The following is an 8,612-nucleotide window of genomic DNA, read 5'->3' on the forward strand; positions in this document are numbered from 1 at the left end:
ACAGTGGAAATTCCGTGTATTGCAAAGTTGTATTGAGAAAGAATAAACTAGTTTTATTTAAGAAATGACCTGTATCGCTGAAGTTCTTCGGGAATAATTTATACTGGAAATTAACAAACGACCAAATACGTAAAAGTACTATACACGTTTTATTAATGTTTCTATGATACATAGAAATAATGCAGCTTGTGTGAAAGATATATCAGTTTCTCTGAAAAACTGTGAAATTCTTAACAAAATAAGTGTTCTTAATAGCCCAATTAAGTTTGGTTTGCTGTTTTCTAAACTTTTCTTTGTAAAAAGACTTTTATTTTGATAATGATATTTACTATCTAAATGCGCATGCGCGCGCACTGCATTTCAACCGATGTAAACAAAAGGCAATGTAAATATATTTTAGTATACATTTTGTGTAACATATTACATACTTATCAAAATTTTTAAAAAGATCTACCTTTACGTCATAAATACCATTATAGGTTTATTTATTGACAGTATTAAGTTCGGTCAAGTTTAGTTCTAACTAAACTAAAGCAAAAAGCGTGCACAAGTTACAGCTCGTCTTTTGCCCTGCAAGGCAGGCAAAACTAAGAGATAATGTGACGTTACTTCTTGCTCATAAGTGATCAAATTGTATAAATAGTGAGTGCACTGTCAGATTCACTGACTTCTCTTCGAGTAATTGGGTAGGATTACGCAACTGAGGAGAACTTGGACTCGTTAGGCTTCCAGGCAATGAAGATTTTGGGCTATTTGCAACTAATTTGATATTCTGATCTGAGAATAACAATGCACAATTTTCCTATTCATCCACAAATATACTAAATCGTAAGTTAAGAAGCGCCACCTGTAATCGCTAACCTATATTTCCGGAATTTGCATTTTGTTTGTTGTAAAAGTGCAAAGTTACAAAATGGTTATTTGTGTTGTGCCCATCTTCTGAGTCGGTCTCGTTAGCGGCATTATCTATCACATTATTAGTTCGAAAGCAACTGAGGTGAAATCGTAATTTAATATGAATCTAAGAATGCAAAATTGTTTTAAGTGAAAGAAAAAAATTCAATTATGTTGGACAATAAATACCATTCAGGAAGCAAAGAAACAGCGAAGAGATATGAGTGTAGTATGGCTATATCTTGCCAGTGTATATGGATCTGTACCATATGCATTAATTGAGCATGCTATGGACTTCTTCTGGATTCCTGATAAGGTGAATGATTTCATTATGGGATACTACATGGACTTCTCAACCCTAAAGCATAAAACAGCTGGGTGAATCTTGAAGTTAGTATTCAAATGGGATGTACTGTATATATCATTCTGTTTGCCCTTGCAATTGAACTCATCATCAGAGCTACTAAGAAGGCTGGTCTAGGGATAGCATTCCGTGGATGAGAAGAGCTTCCACCAATACGTGTACTTATAAATGATTTAACCTTACTCAACCCAAGCAGCAATGGCAATATTGTCTAAGCTTGGAGATCTTGTAGACTGGAGAAGTATGAAGTTTAAAATCAAGAAGTCACACAGTTTGGTATTTTTTGCTGTGAGGCGAGGAGATTCCATCAATCCAGGAGCAGCCTGTGAAAAGCCTTGGAAAATGGAATACTGAGGAATTGAAAGACATCAGAAGAACTCATGAGGCAGCTAATCAGACACTTGATCAAATCTGGGAAAACAGATTTGGAATGGTCTGTAGATCCCCGAACACGGTTGGTAATGCACTTAATTTTCCTGACCAACATGTTTCACCTATCAGTTTAATTTTCTTCAATTTTTCTGCCCCAAATTGCTCTCAATTTCTTTTTTCCAGATGACAATTCGCTTGTACGAACTTCTGAAGAAATCTGCGACTTTTTTTGCAACAGATTGATTAATGATATTGCTGCATCACATACCTTTGTCAAATCTATCACAATTATATTGAGTACATATGCATAGCACTACACATGGACGTTTGTATCCACGGCAGATAAGAGCTTTGCCTGAAAGCCACTGTACTGTCCATGGCAAGCTGCTGCTCCATCTGTGCTGTTTGAAACACACTTGTTGATGCCAATGTTGTACTCTCTAAGTATGCTTTTTACTAGTTCAAACAGTCCTTGTTCACTACCACTGTGGCCATGGGAGGGAACGAGAGATAGCAGTTATTCAATTACTTTCCCACCTAACACATACCAGTCTATCACAGCACACTGGTCAGTTGTAGTGGTGTTTAGTGTGGAACCAATCTGTGCTAAGAATATATCAACATTTCTAGCTTCATCTGATATAACGTTCTGGATAATATTCTTCATTATAACAAGCAGCTTTTTGACTGTTATTTTACTGATGAAAGTAACTAAAGCATCTCTTCCAGTAGCTCCAGATTTTTTGTGTTGCTTGGTGTTAGCAATTACGTTGTTCAACTGCTTTGATTGTGGCAGGTCGTACTGACTCAGAAGTTTTATACTTTCCAAAAAACACTGTGATGTATTTCATCTTTTTCCAGCTCGTGTGTAGTTTCACCTGTGTGTCCTCTAAAGCTTTCCGATAACCCTGATAACAGCGATAATTCTATCAACAATTTTACGATTCTCCTGGACTTCAAGTTTTTATTTATTATGCAATATGTCACGTGCATAGAACAAGATGTTTTCAACTTTCATGTTCATCACAGGCATTTCACAATTTTGCATGGGTTCTTCATGCTCCCCTATACGTTGATGAACATGGCGTCAGTCACTGCATTCACGCACAAATTAAGATCTGGTATTATTGCTTGAAAAACATAGGCAAATAGTACAGAAAGGCTTCTGTTGCTGATATGAAAAAGACAGTCATTGTTTTAATTTTTACAATCAACTGTTTTTCGGTAGTACACATCCGGTTTGAATGGAATATTTTCATGTGGTCGAATCAGATATTGGGCAAAAAAATTGCTGTTCATTTCATGACTTGGTGTTTGATAAAATATGTTCCCAACATCATAAATTTCACTTTTATGAGAGTCGTCTGCACCTGTCTCTGTGTCGTATTTCTCACTACTGTGTGGGGTTTCATCGTGTGTTGCAGCTGTTGCTGTAACATCATCATTATCTTCTTGAATGAACAGGCTGAGTAGTTTCAAGAGTTTCTTCATGGTCAGTTGCTTGTATAACTTGTTGATTATTTTGAAATGTTTACTGTGAAAAGTGATTTTATAGTTCTCTCTATCAAATAAATGAATATATATGATAGTGTCCTTGTATCTTATAAAAATTAAATATGTCATATTATCGTATAGGAATAATTAACACACCCTTCTTGTAACAGCAATCCTGTATATTGTACTTAGCAAATTTAGCTGAATGCCACCAGCAAACTTTACTGATGTAAGGCAAACTTCGTCGTCACCGCGTACGTACAATGTACCATGACAGTGTGATTATCATCAATATCTGTACTGACCAGCTAGAATGGTTATCAGCTCCTCATGCCACTTCGAATATGGTGTGAAGTGTTTTAGAACCACTGATTAAGTGCGCGTGCCACGGAAATCAATTTCTTTTGTAAATGTCTAAACCACATTTATCATGATATAATTTCAGTTGTTGAAAATATATATTGTTGTACACAATACATGAACATATATAAAATACATTATACAGGCTGAGATACGAGACATTGTTTTACGCTTATTGATTTCCTCGCGAGATGGTTTCGAAATTTCAAATATTATGACCGATCAACCGCAGACCCTATAATAAGCATTCAGCTCGTTATATGAGGGTCTGTTGAGCATTCTCCTGGCCAATTTGTATGCAAAATAATTATTTCTACGCAAAGAATTGATAATCTAATATCCTTGCAGATGAAATACAAAACTAGAGTTAAGTTCTATTACTGCTGGTGAAATTTGCCAGCGAAATTGCGAGGTACAACAACCCCATTAATCCTAATATAGCAGTTGTAAGTTGAATTTACAGCATTGCATCATTATGCTATTATACAAATTGAAGACATATACATTTCACACAGTACTGACTCTTGTAGCAATTGTAGCTGACAGTTTTAATAGTTTTGTGGAAAAAAACATTCCTTTGTCAGGTAGGACTATAATAAATACAAACATCAGCAAAACTAAACTACTGTAATTACTTCATCATTACAAAATAATAATATAATCAGATTGATATTTGTATAGAAAAACTAAATTTTAGTTCACTTTAGTTCTTTTGTTCACATGTCCACTCCCCGAGGATTGTTCATTATTGTTCAACTGGACACTGTTAACGGCAAATGTTGATATTTCTTGTAACCTTTGCAGAATCCTGCAACATTCTCATTTTAGAAAATTTGCGTATAAAATCTACAAACTGTTGTCAGCTTTAAACAATAAACCTAGGACTTGCTCAAACTATGCAGTCATTTCATGATTTTTCTCAAAAAATTATTTTATGTATACAAAACATAAAACTATGAAGTAATAGTTAGGAGAGAAGTATGGTACTGCAACTTGTATGTAAGTCTACGCAGTCAACAGGCTATGGGTGTTTTTCGTATTTACTTATGGCAAGGCCTGCAAGAAGGGGTATAAATATTGGCTGTATATTATAGGTCTAAATGTATTCAGTGTCTATTATAATATTCCACATCAGTTTGGATATTCGAGATAAATAAAAGGCACTGGTTTCAGTTTATGAACATGGGTTTATAATGATATTAACTAGTAAATTATAAAATGTGAGGGGCACTACTACTCGAATTCTTAGGGGGTGGGGGCACCGGGATTTTGCACAGTTTCCTGGCGGGCCAGTCCGCCACTATTTGTAAATTAAGACCAACATCAATTGAAAATAGAAACCAAATAATGCATTTGACAGCCAGGTGTGGAACACACAGAGGAGATGACAATTGTTTTGGTATAAAAGCGACAATTAACAGAATATTTATTGCCATTCAAGGTTGGTGGCAAGGGGAAAGGCTTGCTGTGGCTGAAGCTACTCCAAAATGTGCTTTAATCTCCCCTGCAACCTCCCCCCCACCCACACATATATACATAGATACACAGCAAAAAATGCTTACTATTATATTAAAGCGAATTCACTTTTTAAATGTTAAAATATGTGTGGCCACAAGATATAGAATGCTGTCTTTTCCAATTTATATCCAGCCGACCCCTGGCCCCTCACACGGGAGAGACTGGTGCCACACACGTTGTCAAGCCAATATCCAGCCGACCTCTGGCCCCTCACACGGGAGAGACTGGTGCTACACCCGTTGTCAAGCCAATATCCAGCCGACCCCTGGCCCCTCACACGGGAGAGACTGGTGCTACACCCGTTGTCAAGCCAATATACAGTTTATCAAGCTTATCTCAGGTAAGCAACTTTCGTTATTGTGTATCAAAATAGAAATTCCAAATACTGTGTTGCATGGGGCTATTCCAATCATAACCTTAGAAGTAACGTTACTGCTAGTTTACAAAGATTTCTAGCAAGTCAAGAAAGATACAACCATTGGGTTATCAATTGTCAAAGTGTCAACCAAGATGACACAAAGTGAGCACTAAGAAAAAATTCAGTTTTATGTGGTGCACATTTTCTTTATAGTAAGAAAAGCATATTTTAAATTATTTCATGTACACATTTTTCTATGGTCCAAAATTATAGAGGTCCCTAATTTAGCAGTGAAAGACTAGAGAGAAGGCAGCTAGTCATCACTACCCACCGCCAACTCTTGGGCTATTCTTTTACCATCATATAGTGGGATTGGTCGTCACATTATAACACCCCCACAGCTTAAGGGCGAACATGTTTGATGTGACGGAGATTCGAACCGCAGATGGTGAGTCGAGTGACCAAACCATCAATGATAAATGAAAAAATGTAATTTGTCAGGAAAAAGTACATTTGCTACTGTCTGAAACTTATGATAACGTTTTCTTTGTTGTCCATTCAATTCATCTCTAAAGTTTAGAAACATACTTTATCTCAAGTTGTCTGATATCTTCTCACCAAAAAAAATTCTGTAACTTTCAAACACATAAATTAACAAACACTTTCCCAATTCACAAGCGAAAATGTTAGAAGATAATCTAGTTCGTGTTCTAACCAAATATTTATTTACATTTCTTTATAGCTGTTTTCAAAGCTGTGTTTCTTAAATAAATGATCAAATTACTCCATGTGACATCATAAAAAAGTTACATAAACAAAGCAGAAAAAGACAAGGGAAGTGCTTGAAAACGAAGAGATGAGTTGGAATTTGTCAGCTAGATGGCGCATGATGTTAAGGTAGGCTTAAAACTCATATGCAGTTTTATGTTGACGCCAAATCTTTCTGTTACATTAGAATTATATTATAAATCCGAGATAATTGTGAAGTGTGTTGAATTTTAAGGAAAACCGTAGAGCCAATCGATCAGTGTTAGCTATTGTGGTTACTACGAGCAAGTAAATGGATTTGACTTTGCGTTAACCCTATATTGTTAGAGAGGTTTGAATATCACTTGCAACGTAAGTCTACTGTTTGTTTGTTTTATAGCAAAGCCGGGTTTGGCTATCAGCTGTGTCCATCGTGGGGAATCGAACTCCGGATTTTAGCGTTGCAAAGCCATTGACTTACCACTGTCCCACCGGGGGACTTGTAGGTGTACAACAATTTATGACAGGATTCAACTGTTCAAGCTTCTAGAAACATTAAAGGAGTAAATAAGTAATTTGTTCTTGTCACGTAAACTGAAGGTTGAATGATTAAAAGAACCCTTCAACAAAAGAACAACGATACAACAATAGATTCTTTGCAAAAATAGTTACATTTTTTGGGATGATCATAAAATGTAATTTTTTTTTATCCTGTAATAAGCTGAAAATATTATTGCACGTATTCTACTTTTGAGCGGGTTATTTTGAATTATTTGATAAAAAAATAATGACAAGTCTAGGCCATGTAATGATAACTCATTAGTATATATATATTGGGCAGAGCACAGATAGCTCATTGTGTAACTTTGTGCTTAATTTCAAACAAACTTGTACTTTGTACGCGTGAGTTCATAAACAACGTTGGATGATAAATTCTGAAACTAATAGAACCTACGCTTTTACACTTAAACTCAGTCATCTACTATAGAACATTCCCCTTATTCATTGGTAGAATCAGCTGTTATTTGTGGGGTTGCCTATCTGATACTTGTGTGGAAATACCGCATCTTTATAAAAATACATCTTTTTTATTATCAAAACAGCCATGTTTTTGAAACAACAACAATATAAAACAAGCATCTCCTCACCATTGTTTGTAGTCGGTTTTAAGCCTGCAGTTTGTGTTACTTTACGATGAGAGAGCAAAATGTAAACTACATAATTATATGAATAGTAAAAGATTTTGAGTTCTTTGGGTTACATAAAATTCTCTTTTTCGATACAGTATTTGATTTAGATTTGTTTGGTTTAAGATTTTTTGGGCCTTTATGAGATATGAAACTCGGTAAGTGCCCAGTTTTCCTGCCTGTTTAATCCGCCCCCTCATCGGCAAGATAACAGCAGGTATGGGCAGAAATGTATGGAGGAATTAAACGAGTTCTCTTAGTTTTGACTGAGTTATGACACAGAAAAAAGATTGGCACAATCTAAAACATGGTGGAAGCTATTCAGCTCACAAGGCAATTGAAAATAGTGAATTGATCCTAAAAGTATCACTTGCCCCATCAGTGGAAAATACTGCTGCCTGCCTTTACATAATATGTTTCATTTCACAGTGATGTATGTGAGAATGACCCTGAACGATAGGCAGCTAGAGCAAAAGGATCTTATACAACCATTTACTTGATCAATGTTCTACTTTAAACCTACATACACTTGTATACATTAACATTTTGAAAACGTTTAGATGAAATTTGAGAGATAAATAGATGTAGGAAATATCTAATATTCCTGTATACTACATATTTCCCCTCCCCTTTGCCCTTACCAAAATAAACTAAAATCAAGAAATTCAAAATAAACCCTTCATATAAAAATCATAGTAAAATATAAAATAATAAACTCTTTAAATATCACATTACAAATAAAACATACCCTCTAAGATCAAGGTAAAATACGAGTCAAATTCCTTAAACTTACCACAAAAATAAATCCTTCATTATTACATTGTAATTCAATATGAGTAAATCCTTTAAAATTTTAAACCATTTATTTAAGCAAGTTAAACAAATTACATTAGGATAAAAAATACAAAACCCTTTAGTTAAATACAAAACATATTAAGATCACAATTATAAAATAAACCCTTAAGTTGAAAAATATAAGTAATAGCACAAGAGGCAAATATACATATATATTGATGTGTTTGCAATCACAATTGTGATACACGAAATCAAGGAAAGAAGAAACTATAGCATTGCCACAGTCATATGAGTTAAGTGAATAGACAGTACTCGGTGTCGAAACCCCTTTAAGTGTGTGTGTGTGTGTGTGTGTGTGCGCGCGTGTACATAGACATATGGAACATAACAACCATTAATACTAAATTAGTAATATTATATACTCTTCAGTCTTTATTTATGTTAGACCAAGGAGAAGATCGAAGGATTGCGAGGATGGAGATATTAGAGAGAAAGGCCTTGTTGGGGACGAATACGAAGACCG

Source organism: Limulus polyphemus, unplaced genomic scaffold, assembly GCF_000517525.1.
Source record: "Limulus polyphemus unplaced genomic scaffold, Limulus_polyphemus-2.1.2 Scaffold119, whole genome shotgun sequence".
NCBI classification, from domain to species: Eukaryota; Metazoa; Arthropoda; class Merostomata; order Xiphosura; family Limulidae; genus Limulus; species Limulus polyphemus.